This window comes from Schistocerca cancellata, chromosome 1, assembly GCF_023864275.1.
Source record: "Schistocerca cancellata isolate TAMUIC-IGC-003103 chromosome 1, iqSchCanc2.1, whole genome shotgun sequence".
Lineage (NCBI taxonomy): Eukaryota > Metazoa > Arthropoda > Insecta > Orthoptera > Acrididae > Schistocerca > Schistocerca cancellata.
Window position 1 is genome coordinate 1151615365 of NC_064626.1, and position 18439 is coordinate 1151633803.

An 18439-nucleotide genomic window follows, 5' to 3' on the forward strand; every position below is an offset into this window, starting at 1 on the left:
AATGAAATTGGGTTTAATGACAATTTAGTTACCAGTCTAAGTTATTTTTTGAAAGTAATCACTATTGTCGCTATTGTGGATACGAACTGTATGCAAACATTCAGTCTCATGCATAATAAAAGCTTAATTTCGAAAATTTATTGATTGTCTCAAACGCACTACAGGTCATTTTTATTTTTCTATTTTTTTCTTTTGTTGTCCATCTAGTGGGAGTAGTTATCATTCATATCATTAATAAACGTAGCAAGTATTTGTCTGATTTGACAAATTTGCAAATAAATACATGGGTTCTACACTCAGTTTCTGTGAATGAAGGAAAACTTCCAGACGGTGAATTCCTTCCGAAAACACAATTTCTTGAACGCCGAAAAGGCACACACTGTAAAACAGATTTTATTGAAACGCAGCTGGTATCGTTTTAAGGAAATGTGTGTGATTAATAGCAATTCCTGTCAGAACTCTCGTGAACACCGTTCCATTCGCAAGTTGTAGGTATGCAAGTAGACACTCGACTGGGGTAGAAATGAAAACAAAGGTGCGAAACTGAATGAACTTGGCACATGACTAAGATTTGCAACGGTGCATACCAAACGAAATGTAACAAAAAGCGTTGTTAGGACTGAGCACAATCGGCCACTTGGGCACTTGATGCATTATTTCTTAGTGTCGTGAAAAACGTAGAAAACACGTGAGTTTCGGTTGTCTGAAGATGAGCTAACTTTTATAAACAATTTGTCCCTTTAAAAGACGAATGTTAATTTTTTACAGTCTAATGTTTAATTAGATAACAAACTCTGTTCGCGATATTGGATGTCATCTGATCGCGTCCAGGAGTAATGGTTTCAGAAACGTTTGGAATCACTGATCTAGATTTATATTGTGAGAAACATGGGCGTGTTGAGCGACATACAACACCCTGAATGTTCCAAGGACCACTGTCAGAAGTTCAGCTTACTACCCGTCAGCACACAAACTCCCGTTTGCTGGCGAAGGTCCTCATAACTTCGGCACTCTACAGCGTCATTAGATGACATGCTAGGACATGGTTTACCATCCCTATTTTGCTACTCATACTACCTTCAACAGTCCATAAAGGTTTGTCGGGGTAGTCGCCTTCCGAGTGCTTCTCCATTAACTTACCAGTTTACACTTCACTGTACTATGAACAACTATGGACTAATCTTGGAACGATGTGTGTTGACACACACAGTGGAGAAAAGTAGCTATGGATTCAATAACATAACAAAAGTCGACGAAACGCCCCCATAAACTAAGGATATGAAAGATGCTGGAGGGCATGTCAATAATGTTAATTTTGTATGCATTACTGGAAGAGGGGACTTCAAAAAGTAAGATACAGAATACTGTGGCAGGCCAAGTAATATACACTCCTGGAAATGGAAAAAAGAACACATTGACACCGGTGTGTCAGACCCACCATACTTGCTCCGGACACTGCGAGAGGGCTGTACAAGCAATGATCACACGCACGGCACAGCGGACACACCAGGAACCGCGGTGTTGGCCGTCGAATGGCGCTAGCTGCGCAGCATTTGTGCACCGCCGCCGTCAGTGTCTGCCAGTTTGCCGTGGCATACGGAGCTCCATCGCAGTCTTTAACACTGGTAGCATGCCGCGACAGCGTGGACGTGAACCGTATGTGCAGTTGACGGACTTTGAGCGAGGGCGTATAGTGGGCATGCGGGAGGCCGGGTGGACGTACCGCCGAATTGCTCAACACGTGGGGCGTGAGGTCTCCACAGTACATCGATGTTGTCGCCAGTGGTCGGCGGAAGGTGCACGTGCCCGTCGACCTGGGACCGGACCGCAGCGACGCACAGATGCACGCCAAGACCGTAGGATCCTACGCAGTGCCGTAGGGGACCGCACCGCCACTTCCCAGCAAATTAGGGACACTGTTGCTCCTGGGGTATCGGCGAGGACCATTCGCAACCGTCTCCATGAAGCTGGGCTACGGTCCCGCACACCGTTAGGCCGTCTTCCGCTCACGCCCCAACATCGTGCAGCCCGCCTCCAGTGGTGTCGCGACAGGCGTGAATGGAGGGACGAATGGAGACGTGTCGTCTTCAGCGATGAGAGTCGCTTCTGACTTGGTGCCAATGATGGTCGTATGCGTGTTTGGCGCCGTGCAGGTGAGCGCCACAATCAGGACTGCATACGACCGAGGCACACAGGGCCAACACCCGGCATCATGGTGTGGGGAGCGATCTCCTACACTGGCCGTACACCACTGGTGATCGTCGAGGGGACACTGAATAGTGCACGGTACATCCAAACCGTCATCGAACCCATCGTTCTACCATTCCTAGACCGGCAAGGGAACTTGCTGTTCCAACAGGACAATGCACGTCCGCATGTGTCCTGTGCCACCCAACGTGCTCTAGAAGGTGTACGTCAACTACCCTGGCCAGCAAGATCTCCGGATCTGTCCCCCATTGAGCATGTTTGGGACTGGATGAAGCGTCGTCTCACGCAGTCTGCACGTCCAGCACGAACGCTGGTCCAACTGAGGCGCCAGGTGGAAATGGCATGGCAAGCCATTCCACAGCATCTCTACGATCGTCTCCATGGGAGAATAGCAGCCTGCATTGCTGCGAAAGGTGGATATACACTGTACTAGTGCCGACATTGTGCATGCTCTGTTGCCTGTGTCTATGTGCCTGTGGTTCTGTCAGTGTGATCATGTGATGTATCTGACCCCAGGAATGTGTCAATAAAGTTTCCCCTTCCTGGGACAATGAATTCACGGTGTCCTTATTTCAATTTCCGGGAGTGTATATTGAATGTCGCACTGCACTTCAAAGTGACAAAGATACGTGGCACTATTTTTCCAGAAAAGTCACCTAGTCTCTGTAAACAACGATCGTAACTTTCGAACAAATTTCGGCCTAGTATCCGGTCGTCGATTAATTCATCTTCAGATGGGCCATCGAAGACTGACAAAGACTTGTTCCGTTCCGCCCTAGATAACGAGCTGGTAGTTACCGCGCATGTATCAAAATTTTTTTTACTGACAGATCACGCTTGCCGGCTGCAGCGCCCTCGCTGGTGGAACGAGCTGGTGGAACTCAGCTGTCCTGTCCTGTCCTGTCCTGTCCTCTGTGTTAACCTCTCGCCGCGGCCGTTGGTGCACTCTGTCATCTTCGATTAGAACAAGTCATGGAGATAACAGGGTTCCATGCACTGTCCAACCGGTAGCCGCCATGACAGTTCATCATAGTCTTTAATAATGGAGTCTCAAAAAGATGATGTGGTCAGAATCATAGTTCTATCATAATCCATTGAATGTCCAGTGGAAATACGATAGCGAACTTGACTGGTTGCAAAAGATGAGTGAAACGTCGGTGTTCAGTGCAGCGTTCTTTCACAGTGCGTGTGATCTGTCCTATGTAAGCCGTACCTCACAGAGAAAGCATTTTTTAAACTCCGGCCATCCTCAATACCAAGTCGTCCTTCAGCGATCCCAAAACGTCTGCAGTCGTAGTTGGTGAACGGAAAAAACACTTTCAGTTGAAATTTACTGAAGATTCTTGCTATTTTGAAGTAAATGTTGTCCACAAAAGGAAGAAAAGCTAAAGATTTTGCTGGCGTGTTCTCCGCTTTATCCATTTCCTGATTCTAGATTGTAGCTGACAGTGCCCTGTTACTCTGCTGGGTGAAACATCCCGTCTTTCTAAGCACTGTCTTTAGGTGGGAAAGCTCTTTAAGTAAGAGATCTGAGACAGTGGGAGTTCTGTGTACGAGTGTTTTAAGCGTGCTCATAGTTTGCGAGGGGTGATGACAACTTGACGCTGACCAATGCAAATCGGTATCAATAGGCTTACGATAACCTGAATTCCCCAGAGAACCATCGTTCTTTCGTGTAACCAAGACATCCAAGAAAGGCAGCAACCATCTTTCTTTATTTCCGCGCAGTTGAGATAATAAACGAAAATACTGTGCCTCCCGAAATGCAAGTAGCACCGTAGTGTAGTGGATATGATACTGAACTGTTGCCTGGAGGGTCGTGAGTTCAAAACTCACCTGGACTGTACAATTGCCGGAACGGTAGCTCAGCGTGTTCGGTCAAGGGGTTAGCTACCCTATGTAACAAAAAACTGAGTGAACAGATCAACGGAGAACCTAATTGGGTGTCATCGGACGTCAGGCCCAGAACAAATTCATCGAACAATATAGAACAAAGAAAAGAAAGAAGGATGACGCAGCGGTTAACGTACCTTCCTAGTAAGCAGGAGGTCCCGGGTTCGAATCGCGGGCTGATACCCATTTTTTTTCCGCGTAATGTCCCGATGCAGCTAACAGCAGTGGTCCCCTCCTTTTCTTTTCTTTCCTTTCCTTTCCTTTCTTCCGTTCTCCACCTTTAATTTACACAAATTAATACTCTGTCAGAAAGGCTCCAGTAATTACGTCTAAGAGGTTCAAAAAAGAAACGGTGTCTGACTTTGCACCAGGAGTAAGTAAGAACAAATAATGAAAAGTAAAGGACATTTAAAACATCTGATGAAAATAATTCTGTGTCGCAATACGTCAGTAACACGTGAGTGCGGACAAAATAGCGGCAGCAACAAAGACGCTGTCAATCAGGCAAGGAAGCGCAATACCATGAATATCGCATAAATAAACACACTGACGCAGTCAAACAGGAATAGCAAAGTGTTCTGACAAATAATTTTCGAGTTGGCAATACGATTTTAGTCATCGTTGTACTGGCAGTTCAGGTGTAACGTCCCCTTAGAAAACCTATAAATGACTGTGCTTAAACTGACACACAATATTTTTTGGGGCAACACAATCTGACTTTCAAAAATCCCTACAAAAGAGTGGCCCTGACTAACAATAACCTATACGTTTCACAAATCACTTACCTCACAAAAATCTTAGTTACTCGATATATATATATATATATATATATATATATATATATACTCCTGGGAACTGAAATAAGAACACCGTGAATTCATTGTCCCAGGAAGGGGAAACTTTATTGACACATTCCTGGGGTCAGATACATCACATGATCACACTGACAGAACCACAGGCACATAGACACAGGCAACAGACCATGCACAATGTCGGCACTAGCACAGTGTATATCCACCTTTCGCAGCAATGCAGGCTGCTATTCTCCCATGGAGACGATCGTAGAGATGCTGGATGTAGTCCTGTGGAACGGCTTGCCATGCCATTTCCACCTGGCGCCTCAGTTGGACCAGCGTTCGTGCTGGACGTGCAGACCACGTGAGACGACGCTTCATCCAGTCCCAAACATGCTCAATGGGGGACAGATCCGGAGATCTTGCTGGCCAGGGTAGTTGACTTACACCTTCTAGAGCACGTTGGGTGGCACGGGATACATGCGGACGTGCATTGTCCTGTTGGAACAGCAAGTTCCCTTGCCGGTCTAGGAATGGTAGAACGATGGGTTCGATGACGGTTTGGATGTACCGTGCACTACTCAGTGTCCCCTCGACGATCACCAGTGGTGTACGGCCAGTGTAGGAGATCGCTCCCCACACCATGATGCCTGTGTGCCTCGGTCGTATGCAGTCCTGATTGTGGCGCTCACCTGCACGGCGCCAAACACGCATACGACCATCATTGGCACCAAGGCAGAAGCGACTCTCATCGCTGAAGACGACACGTCTCCATTCGTCCCTCCATTCACGCCTGTCGCGACACCACTGGAGGCGGGCTGCACAATGTTGGGGCGTGAGCGGAAGACGGCCTAACGGTGTGTGGGACCGTAGCCCAGCTTCATGGAGACGGTTGCGAATGGTCCTCGCCGATACCCCAGGAGCAACAGTGTCCCTAATTTGCTGGGAAGTGGCGGTGCGGTCCCCTACGGCACTGCGTAGGATCCTACGGTCTTGGCGTGTATCCGTGCGTCGCTGCGGTCCGGTCCCAGGTCGACGGGCACGTGCACCTTCCGCCGACCACTGGCGACAACATCGATGTACTGTGGAGACCTCACGCCCCACGTGTTGAGCAATTCGGCGGTACGTCCACCCGGCCTCCCGCATGCCCACTATACGCCCTCGCTCAAAGTCCGTCAACTGCACATACGGTTCACGTCCACGCTGTCGCGGCATGCTACCAGTGTTAAAGACTGCGATGGAGCTCCGTATGCCACGGCAAACTGGCTGACACTGACGGCGGCGGTGGACAAATGCTGCGCAGCTAGCGCCATTCGACGGCCAACACCGCGGTTCCTGGTGTGTCCGCTGTGCCGTGCGTGTGATCATTGCTTGTACAGCCCTCTCGCAGTGTCCGGAGCAAGTATGGTGGGTCTGACACACCGGTGTCAATGTGTTCTTTTTTGCATTTCCAGGAGTGTATATACACTCCTGGAAATTGAAATAAAAACATCGTGAATTCATTGTCCCAGGAAGGGGAAACTTTATTGACACATTCCTGGGGTCAGATACATCATATGATCGCACTGACAGAACCACAGGCACATAGACACAGGCAACAGAGCATGCACAATGTCGGCACTAGTACAGTGTATATCCACCTTTCGCAGCAATGCAGGCTGCTATTCTCCCATGGAGACGATCGTAGAGATGCTGGATGTAGTCCTGTGGAACGGCTTGCCATGCCATTTCCACCTGGCGCCTCAGTTGCACCAGCGTTCGTGCTGGACGTGCAGACCGCGTAGACGACGCTTCATCCAGTCCCAAACATGCTCAATGGGGGACAGATCCGGAGATCTTGCTGGCCCGGGTAGTTGACTTACACCTTCTAGAGCACGTTGGGTGGCACGGGATACATGCGGACGTGCATTGTCCTGTTGGAACAGCAAGTTCCCTTGCCGGTCTAGGAATGGTAGAACGATGGGTTCGATGACGGTTTGGATGTACCGTGCACTATTCAGTGTCCCCTCGACGATCACCAGTGGTGTACGGCCAGTGTAGGAGATCGCTCCCCACACCATGATGCCGGGTGTTGGCCCTGTGTGCCTCGGTCGTATGCAGTCCTGATTGTGGCGCTCACCTGCACGGCGCCAAACACGCATACGACCATCATTGGCACCAAGGCAGAAGCGACTCTCATCGCTGAAGACGACACGTCTCCATTCGTCCCTCCATTCACGCCTGTCGCGACACCACCGGAGGCGGGCTGCACGATTATGGGGCGTGAGCGGAAGACGGCCTAACGGTGTGCGGGACCGTAGCCCAGCTTCATGGAGACGGTTGCGAATGATCCTCGCCGATACCCCAGGAGCAACAGTGTCCCTAATTTGCTGGGAAGTGGCGGTGCGGTCCCCTACGGCACTGCGTAGGATCCTACGGTCTTGGCGTGCATCTGTGCGTCGCTGCGGTCCGGTCCCAGGTCGACGGCCACGTGCACCTTCCGCCGACCACTGGCGACAACATCGATGTACTGTGGAGACCTCACGCCGCCCCACGTGTTGAGCAATTCGGCGGTACGTCCACCCGGCCTCCCGCATGCCCACTATACGCCCTCGCTCAAAGTCCGTCAACTGCACATACGGTTCACGTCCACGCTGTCGCGGCATGCTACCAGTGTTAAAGACTGCGATGGAGCTCCGTATGCCACGGCAAACTGGCTGACACTGACGGCGGCGGTGGACAAATGCTGCGCAGCTAGCGCCATTCGACGGCCAACACCGCGGTTCCTGGTGTGTCCGCTGTGCCGTGCGTGTGATCATTGCTTGTACAGCCCTCTCGCAGTGTCCGGAGCAAGTATGGTGGGTCTGACACACCGGTGTCAATATATATATATATATATATATATATATATATATATATATATATATATATATATATATATATTCAGTTCATGACATCCAGTCTTACAAATTTACTGTCTCTGTCCAGATCATCCGCTCTCAAAAAACTCCGCCATCTCGCTCCCCATATCCACCACTGCTGGCGGCTCACCTCCAACTGCGCAACGCTACGCGCTGTTAACATCCAGCTGCCCAACACTACAATAGCCAACAACAATGCAAACCAGCCACAGACTGCACACAGCACAGCCAGTGATTTTCATACAGTGCGCTACGTGGAGTTACCAATAAAAAAAACCTAAACAGCCTACTTACACAGGTGACTAGGCAACTTCAACTATTTACAAAACGACTGGAAAGTAGCAGCGAATAAGCTGGAAAATTAAGACAAAGCTTTTAAAAACGAATACATCTAATAAAAACTTAATGAAGGGAAACAATATTTAAGGACTAAAGTAAGTAGACATGGTGTAATTACAGAACAGCTGCACAGTTACCATTACTTAGGATAGACTATATTTTACTATGAGCGAATGGATGTGAATAAAAAATATAAATATTTCAAATACGAAATATGTGGTAAAATTCATAGGACATTAAAAAAGAAGAATGTTGAAAATTAGGTGGACTGATAAGGTAAGGAATGAGGAGGTTCTCCGGAGAATCGTTGAGGAAAGGAATGTGTGGAAAACTGACAAGAAGAACAGATAGGATGGTAGGACATCTGTTAAGACATCTCGGGGTAAATTCCATGGTACTTAATGGATCTTGCCCACTCGTAGCTTATAGGGTACCTAAAGGATGCTGCGTTCTCGGAATGCCGGCTGGGGTGCCCGAGATGTTCTAGGCGCTACAGTCTGGAATTGCGCGACTGCTACGGTCGCAGGTTCGAATCCTGCCTCGGGCATAGATGTGTGTGATGTCCTTAGGTTAGTTAGGTTTAATTAGTTCTAAGTTCTAGGGGACTGATGGCCTCAGAAGTTAAGTCCCATAGTGCTCAGAGCCATTTGAACCATTTTTTGTTCTCGGAATGCTATACAATAATTCAAACAAATAACATTAGTAGATTTATTTCTATAAAGCAAATTGACAGTACATAACTTGTATTTACAAATGTGTCGCAAGTAACATGCAAACAGTAAATATTCTTCGCAATAAACAAAGCTCCTGCAAGTTGACGCAAGTCACTGATAACTAATGTCCGCGATATTGTGCTGATCTGAGCGGCCGAGGTTGGCAGTAGCGGCGCTTATATTCACTTCCTCACCGCCTTCTCTGGTTTTCCGTTCTTCGTCTTCGTTCCAGCGCTTGTGGTTACGCCACAACAGTACTAGAGGGAGTTTTAGAGGGAAAACATTGTTGAGGAAGACAGACTGGAATACATCAACCAAATAATTGAGGACGTAAGTTACAATTGCTACTCTAAGATGAAGAGGTTGGCACAGGAGACGAATTCGTGCAGGATGCATCAAACCAATCAGAAGAGTGATGGCTTAAAAAAAAACCACAGGATCTCGTACGAATCAAATTTTATAAATTATTTCAAACCCCTTGTGTTAGGGCATGGCTATGAAAACCAGCCATCAAATCTGAGGAGACTAATTCAAAAAATCTGCCGTAATTACTTTTTATCGTCTGTGAGAGTCACATATACTTTAGGATAAAAAAGTTATGATATAAAGGTGTTCTTGTTGTAGCTTAGCGATTACCAAATTAATAATACCCAGGTGCCTTAAAATATGCCCTATAACTCTAGGCTGAAACAGTGCGAGATAGCTACTTTATCTCCAATGACAATTATTAGTACTTCATCATCAGTTATTTGATCCAACACATCTTTCTTCTCTAGCATGACATTTCAGAAGCTTACATTCTTCTCTTGTGTGTAACGCCTATCGTTTCCATATGACGCTACACCACAGACTTTCAGGGAAAAAAGTTACTGATTTTCCAGTTTACACTGATGTTAACTAATTGCACTTTTTCATTGACGTTCCTCTTACCATTACCGGCCTGCTTTTTATGATGTCTTTACTCCAGCACCCTCGTTTATTTTGCTGCCCCACTAGCAGCCCTCATCTACTGCTTACGTGTTACATGTTGCGGGGTCGGTCGTCAGTTTCGTTGATAACACTATCGAACGATAGCGTTAACAACAAAACCTACCTACCAGAATATTCCGTACTGAGCCCGAAACATCTACCTCGATAAGATTCTTTCCGATGTCCCTTCACTCTGTGGTAGCAGATATGTGCTAGGCAGTGTAAAGCAGTGTCGATAAATCCACTACCTAATGCCTACCACACAGGGGCAGCGTAACTATATTTGAAAGTCAGTTCCTGAAAGTTCATGATTAAAAAAACCGGGCGTTAGGGATATTCAGTCTACTTGCAGAAAAGCGTTTAAAATCAGATTAACTCTGTTTTTTGTTTATACTGAAACACAAGAAATGGCTGACAAGTCCGTATTTAGTATGGTGAAACGTTATAATTGAAAGTTCACTGTTTGTATAACAAATATTCACTCGAAAAGCAGCCAGAATTTTAGCAAGTCTGACCTGACTAATTTTCACGTTCTACAAGTCACAAACCCACAATTATTCACGAAGTAAACATTCGGTCGTTTCAGTGGTCTTCTTCGAAGGAAGTGCTCGCCAAAATATTCCGTACGGAGCCCGAAACACGCCACGCGGAGTTGTCATTACGCCCAGAAAGTTCACACGCTCATATCTCTCAAACTGTTTAACTTAGAAACACCAAACTTTCATTAAAATGTTCGTAACTCCAGTCGCTTCAGTCACGATATGTTCGAACCGAAATTAGTTCACTATTTCCTCATCTTACAGAGTATTTTTAGGGAACGATCTAACAATCGTGTTATGCATAGTCCGGCTAGCAAGCGACTCTCTAGAGGTACTTTTCTATAGCCCACTTCTCTATTACAATGGGAACAGCTTAATTCTGACTGGCTGTTGAGCTAAACGACCAATCAGAACGTTCCTTCCTGATGATTCTCGCGGCAAATCTTGCCTTATCCAGTTACTAATTTGATAGTAATTAATGTCAACAAAACTTAAATTTCTCGTATTATGTGTTATCAACATAAGCAAAGTTCGAAATATTCTTCAAATTGATAAATAAACTTATTTCACCTATAACTTCCATGCTGGCTGCTTTATACAAAAGCGTTCTCACACAGACATACATCATATGAACCGTGGTTGCAACATAACTTTCCCACGGTTCGTTTGTACAAGGTTTTACGTAAAATGAAATATTAAATTTTAACGTATGTCCCACATACACACTCTCAATGATTCTCACGCACTCACACAACAAAATATAATCAAATAATAATTTTGACTGATTTTTCAATTACGTAATGCAAAGTGGCTAAAGTTTTAAAAAGAAAATTCTAATTAATTGATTTTTAAGCACTGACAACTCTGTAATGGCTTCAAATGATAATGAAAGTCAATCTGTTATTGTTCCTAACTTGCTTTTAAAAAACAAGCGTAGGTTTTAGGACTTTTAGGTAATTCTCTTTATTTCCGGAACTATTATAAATAAAAATCTGAAATTTTGAAAGAATCATACCATTAGAAACAAAAAACCGTGTACCAAATTTGAACAAAATCTAATAATAATTAATATGGATTATTTAGATTCGTAGAGGGTAGGAATCTTCGTATCGACTGAATGTTATGCTGTTTAGTTCTCACGGCAGGCTGTGTCATCTTTGCTGTGAGCAGAGGGAAAAGAAACATAGCGATCCTTCAGCCACCCTACTAGACGGCTGCGTGCCTTAGTGCAACGAATGTTATCTCGTAATAACTTGCTGCATTACTATGTCGTAATCTAATTCCCTTAACAATGCCTGGTTTAATTTGGTTACGTAAAATTACCCTTGTTTTACGTTTATTGATGTTCACGTTACAACCTCTTTTCGACAGACTGTCATTTCCCTGCAACTGATCTCTCCCGTCCCTGACGGAATTATAACGTCTTCGTCAAACCGGAAAATTTCTATTTCGTCTTGTTCAACTGTAATTGCTTTTGCGAATTAGTCCTTGATTTCCTTTACTACCGCATCAGTTAAATCAGAGACAGGCTACAACCTTGTCTCACTCCCTTCACAATTACTGCTTCCCCTAGCGCTACCACACCTGAACTGGCTGACACAGTTTTCGTATCCCAGGCGGTTGCATGAAAATAGCTTGCCCCAGTTAGCTGTTGATATAAATACTGACAACCCATTGGGGTCACATGTTATTATTCTACCCAGTACCATACTGTGGGAAGGAATGGATTACAGTCCTGCTTGCTGGGAGACACTGACTAGGATGAATACTGGAAAAGGTGGTAGAAATCGCAGCACAAATAAAAGATGCGATTTTGTCATATGATGATATGGTTGGAGACCGTCGCTGTTATTTGAAGCAAATGTTGATGGTGTTGAGACAGCAACCAGCCACAATTTATTTTAAGTTCCTTTATTCAAAAGGTAGCGAATCATAATGATTCGAAACCAGTAACGGTACCTTGTGAATAAGGGAACTTAAAATAAATTTGTGGCTGGTTGCTGTCTCAACACCATCAACATTTGTCTACAAATAAAAGATTTGGAAATTAACACAAAGAGGTATATTCTGAAAGTAGTCCAGAACAACGTACTCTTAACCGTGGTCTCGACTGACATAGACATTCACAGAATGACATATAGAGATAGAGATCACGTATAGCAACGTAAGTTGAACTGAAAACACTTCATAGCGAGAATCCTGGACTATTAGAAACAGGTTTCGGTAGCAAAAGAGGGAGGTGGGGGGGGGGGAGGATTTAACAAAATTCCCGCTTTGCTGCCGTTGCTACTATCCCGTAGTATCGCGAAATTCTCGCGTTCGGCAAACGTCTGGAACGGCGATCGACAAATTCGTTGTTACTATTAGGCTAAGTCCGAAATCACCAAACTTTAAGCTTTACCGTCGCTTGGCGGAGCGTACCTGTGGACAATAGGCGGCCGCGGACAAGACGGCAGCTGGTGGATCTTCCAAGACGACGTTCTTCCAGAATGGGCCGGCGAGAGGATGCTCAGGTTTTTGTCAGCTAGTTGGCACCTCACACCAGTGCCGGAAAAAGTAATTCCGCTGTCAACTTGCTGGGCGGCCAAGCGGCTACGGGTCGCCTGCTGGACCGTAGGACTGACCGCTTCCTTTTTGTCCTAGAAGTTTCCTAATATGGCGCAGCCCGGCCGATGGGACGGCGGGATGTTGTGTGTCCGTGCGGGCCTCAAGATGGGGAAGACATTGCATTTAAACTTGAGCCTTTTTCACGGCGGCCACCATTTTAAATATTTTATGAATTCCTTTCAAAATGACGACAGCCGAGATCTATTTACACATTTCGGTTCTTCTGTGCATACGGAAGTATTATTACAAGGTTTCTTTCGTTTCTGTAATCATTTAGATACTTTAATTTGTGGTCGAATCTCTACATACTTCGAAATAAAACTGATACGTAAATTATGGATAGGGCAGCGGTCTGATCCTTGACAGAACGACCCGAATGTGTCACTTGATTTCACATTCATTAGCTACTCTCGAGTCATCCACTGCTTTCGGTCTTGTGCGGCTGCCCATGCGCTCGTCACAGGATCTGGCGTTCTTGTGGTGGTTTGTAACAGGGTGTGTTACGTGACACCCTTCTTGTCCATCGACTAATTACTGCAGTCTGGTTTCTCTAAAAGCTGTAAATAACTTTTCGCACCCGGTATTTTATCCCTTCTATATCTACAATTACAAAGAGTGTATTCTAGATAATGTTGTCAAAAGCTTTTTGTAACTCTACAAATCTTATGCACATAGAGTTGCCTTCCTGAAATCTATCCTTCATGATAAGTCGTATGGTCGGTATTGCCTCGTATGTTCCCATATTTCTTCGGAATCCAAATTTATTTTCAACTCTCAGTCCCCTCCTCACCCCACCGCTAAATCAGCTTCTATCAGTGTTTCCACACAATGTAGCAACTGAATATTTTCAGTGTACATCTACATCTACATCACTGCTCTGCATTTCACAATTACGTGCTTGACAGAGGGTTCATGGGACTACCTTCTACGTACTTCTGTACGGTTCCACTCTCGAACGGCACACGGGGAAACCGAGTGCTTAAGTCTTTCCGTGCGTGTTCTGATTTCTCTTATTTTGTTACAATGATCATTTCTCCCTGAATATGTTGGCGTCAACAGCACATTTTAGCAATCGGATAAAGTTGGTGACTGAATTTCACGAGAAGATCCTGCAACAACGAAAGATATCGTCCACCATTCTCATCTCAAAAAATGGTTCAAATGGCTCTGAGCACTATGGGTCTTAACATCTGAGGTCATCAGTCCCCTAGTACTTAGAACTACTTAAACCTAACTAACCTAAGGACATCACACACATCCATGCCCGAGGCAGGATTCGAACCTGCGACCGTAGCAGTCGCTCGGTTCTGGACTGCAGCGCCTAGAACCGCTCGGCCACCGCGGCCGGCACTCTCATCTGATGCGGATCCAACACCACATAACGGTACTCCAGAAGAGGGTGGTCAGGAGTGATTTAAGCAGTCTCTCTTTTAGGCCTGTAGTACTTTTTAAGTGTTCCGCCTATAAATCACAGTCTTTCTTTCACTTTACCCACAACTTTATCTACTTCATCGTCCCAATTTCAGTTATTCGTAATTGTAATCCGTAATTAATTAGTTGAATTTACAGCCTTTAGGTTTGAGTATTTATTGTGAAACTGAAATTTAGCGGATTTCTTTTAATATCCGTATGGATGACTTCACATTTTTAATTATTTGGAGCCAATTGCCCTTTCTCACACGATATAGATATATTGTCTGAATCATTTTTCAGTTGCTTTTGAACACCTGATGACTTTAAAAGATGGTAGATGACTGTATCGAAGTGAAAGTGATAGCATATGAGACAAAAAAATAAAATGGAAAGATCATAATGAACGAATGAATCGTAACACTCGTACACTGAAGCGCCAAAGAAACTGCTACACGCACGCGTATTCAAATACAGAGATACGTAAACAGGCAGAATATGTCGCTGCGGTCGAAAACGTGTATATAAGACAAGTGTCTGGCGCAGTTGTTACATCGGTTACTGCTGCTACAGTGCCAGGTTACCAAGATTTAAGTAAGTTTGAACGTGCTGTTATAGTCGGCGCATGAGTGATGGGACACAGCGTCTCCAAGGCAGCGATGGAGTGGGGATTTTCCCTTACGACCATTTCACGAGTGTACCGTGAATATCGTGAATCTCGTAAAACATCAAATCTCCGATATCACTGCGGCCGGAAAAAGATACTGCACGCACAGGACCAACGACGTCTGGCGAGAATCTTTCAACGTGACAGAACTACAACCCTTCCGCAAACTGCTGCAAATTTCTATGCTGGGCCATCAACAAGTGTCAGATTGCGAACCATTGAACGAAACATCAATGGTACGGGCTTTGGGAGTCGAAGGCCTACTCGTGTACCGTTAACGAATGCACGACCCAAAGATTTACGCCTCGCATGAGCCAGTCAGTACCGACATTGGACTGTTGATGACTGGAAACATGTTGCCTGGTCGGACGAGTCTCGTTTCAAATTCTGTCGAGCGGATCTACGCATACGAGTATGGAGACAACCTCATGAATCCATGAACCTTGCATGTCAGGAAGGGACTGCTGAAGCTTGTGGAGTCTCTTTAATGGTGTGGAGCGTTTGCCGCTGGAGTGATATGGGACGTACGTAAGCATTCTGTCTGATCGCCTGCATCCACTCATTTCCATTGTGCGTTCCGACGGACTTGGGCAATTCCATCAGGACAATGCGACACCCCACACGTCCAGAATTACTACAGAGTAGATCCAGGAACTCTCTTCTGAGTTTAAGCACTTCTACTGACCACTAAACTCCCCAGACATGAACATTTTTGAGCATATCTGGGATGCCCTGCAACGTGCTGTTCAGAAGAGATCTTCACCCGCTCGTACTTAAGGCAGTATAAGCCTAAAAGACGTCAAAATGCAAGATTATGCCGAACCAGATTGGAAAACAGTTAATTCATTTTGAAAAAGAAATAGACCCGCGGTCGCAACGCTCAAGAATGTTTACGTATCCTTCAGTGTTTACCTCGAAGAAAGCGGTCTACTGATACACAGTCAACAAGGATTTAGAAAACATCGTTCTTGTAAAATGCAACTAACTCTTTACTCTCACGAATTTTTGAGTGTTATTGACAAGGGATTTCAAACTGATTCCGTATTTCTGGGTTTCCGACTTTTGACACAGTACCACACAAGCGGCTTGTACTAAAATTGCGTGTTTATGGAATATAGTCTCTCTTACGTGACTGGATTCGTGATTTCCTGTCAGAGAGGTCACAGTTCGTAGTAACTGACGGAAAGTCATGGAGTAAACCAGAAGCGATTTCTGGCGTCCCCCAAGTTAGTGTTGTAAGCTGTTCCTTATCTACATAAATGATTTGGGGGACAATATGAGCAGCCATTTTAGCTTGTTTGCAGATGACGCTGTCGTTTATCGACTAGTAAAGTCATCAGCCGATCGAAACAAATTGCAAAACGATTTAGAAAAGATATACGTATGGTGCCAAAATTTGCAGTTGACCCTAAATAACGATAAGTGTGAGGTCGTCCACATGAGTGCTAAAAGGATTCCGTTAAACTTCGGTTACACGACAAATCAGGCAAATATAAAGGCCACAAATTCAACTAAATACCTAGGAATTAAAATTACGAACAACTTAAATTGAAAAGAACACACAGAAAATGTTGTGTGGAAGGCTAACCAAAGACTGCGTTTTATTGGCAGGACGCTTAGGAAATGTAACAGACCTAATAAAGAGACTACCTTGACTACACTTGTCCGTCATCGTTTATAATACTGCCGACCTACTTAGGGAGAAACGAGCACCAGATAAAAAAAGGGAACTCAGAGGTCGTACGGAAAGATGTAGGTGTTGGTACTTTCTGCGCGCTATACGAGATTGGAATACTAGAGAATTGTGAAGGTGGTTCGATGACTCCTCTGCCAGGCACTTAAATGTGATTTGCAGAGTATCCACGTAGATGTAGATGTATTACCGTCACCGGTCGTCGTGGCCGAGCAGTTCTAGGAGCTTCAAAAAATGGTTCAAATGGCTCTGAGCACTATGCGACTTAACTTCTGAGGTCATCAGTCGCCTAGAACTTAGAACTCATTAAACCTAACTAACCTAAGGACATCACACACATCCATGCCCGAGGCAGGATTCGAACCTGCGACCGTAGCGGTCGCTCGGCTCCAGACTGTAGCGCCTAGAACCGCACGGTCACTCCGGCCGGCCTAGGAGCTTCAGTCTGGAACCATGCGACCGCTACGATTGCAGGTTCGACTCCTGCCTCGGGCATGGATGTGTGTGATGTCCTTAGGTTAGTTAGGTTTAAGTAGTTCTGAGTTCTAGGGGACTGATAACCTCCGATGTTAAGTCCATAGCGCTCAAAACCATTTGAACCATTTGTATTACAGTCGGCGCACGAGCGATGGGACACAGCACCTCCGAGATAAAGATGCAGTGGGGATTTTCCAGTACGACCATTTCACGAGTGTACAGTGAATATCAAGAATCCCGTAAAACATCAAATCTCCGACATGACAGCGATCAGAGAAAGATCCTTCAAGAACGGGACCAACGACGACTGGCGATAATCTTTCAACGTGACTGAATAGAATCGTTCAAGTGACACAAGTGCAACCCTTAGGCAAATTGCTGCAGATTTCAGTGCTGGGCTATCAACAAGTGTCAGAAAGTGAAGCATTCATCGATATGGGCTTTCGGAGCTGAAGTTTCAAATGGTTCAAATGGCTCTGAGCACTATGGGACTTAACTTCTGAGATAATCAGTCCCCTAGAACTTAGAACTACTTAAACCTAACTAACCTAAGGACATCACACACATCCATGCCCGAGGCAGGATTCGAACCTGCGACCGTAGCGGTCACGCGGTTCCAGACTGTAGCGCCTAGAACCGCTCGGCCATTCCGACCGGCGCCGAAGGTTCACTCATGCACCCTTGATGACTACACGACATAGAACTTTATGCCTCGCCTAGGCCTGTCAACACTGACATTGGACTGTTGATGACTGGAATCGTGTTGCCTGGTCGGGCGAGTCTCCTTTCGAATTATATCGAGCGGATGGACGTGTACGGGTATGGAGACAATCTCATGAATCCATGGATCCTGCATGTCAGCGGGGACTGTTCAAGCTGGTAGAGGCGCTTTAATGGTGTGGAACGTGTGCAGTTGGAGTGATATGTGACCTCTGATACGTCTAGATACGACTGTGACAGATGACACGTATGTAAGCATCCTTTCTAATCGCCTGCATCTTTTCATGTCCACTATGTATTCCGACTGACTTGGGCTATTCCAGGAGGACAAAGCGACATACCACACGTCCAGAATTGGTACAGAGTGGCTCCGGGAACACTCTTCTGAGTTTAAACATTACCGTTGTCCACCAGACTCTCCAGACATGAACATTATTGAGCATATTTGGGATGCCTTGGAACGTGCTGTTCAGAAGAGATCTCCACCCCGTCGTTCTCTTACGGATTTAT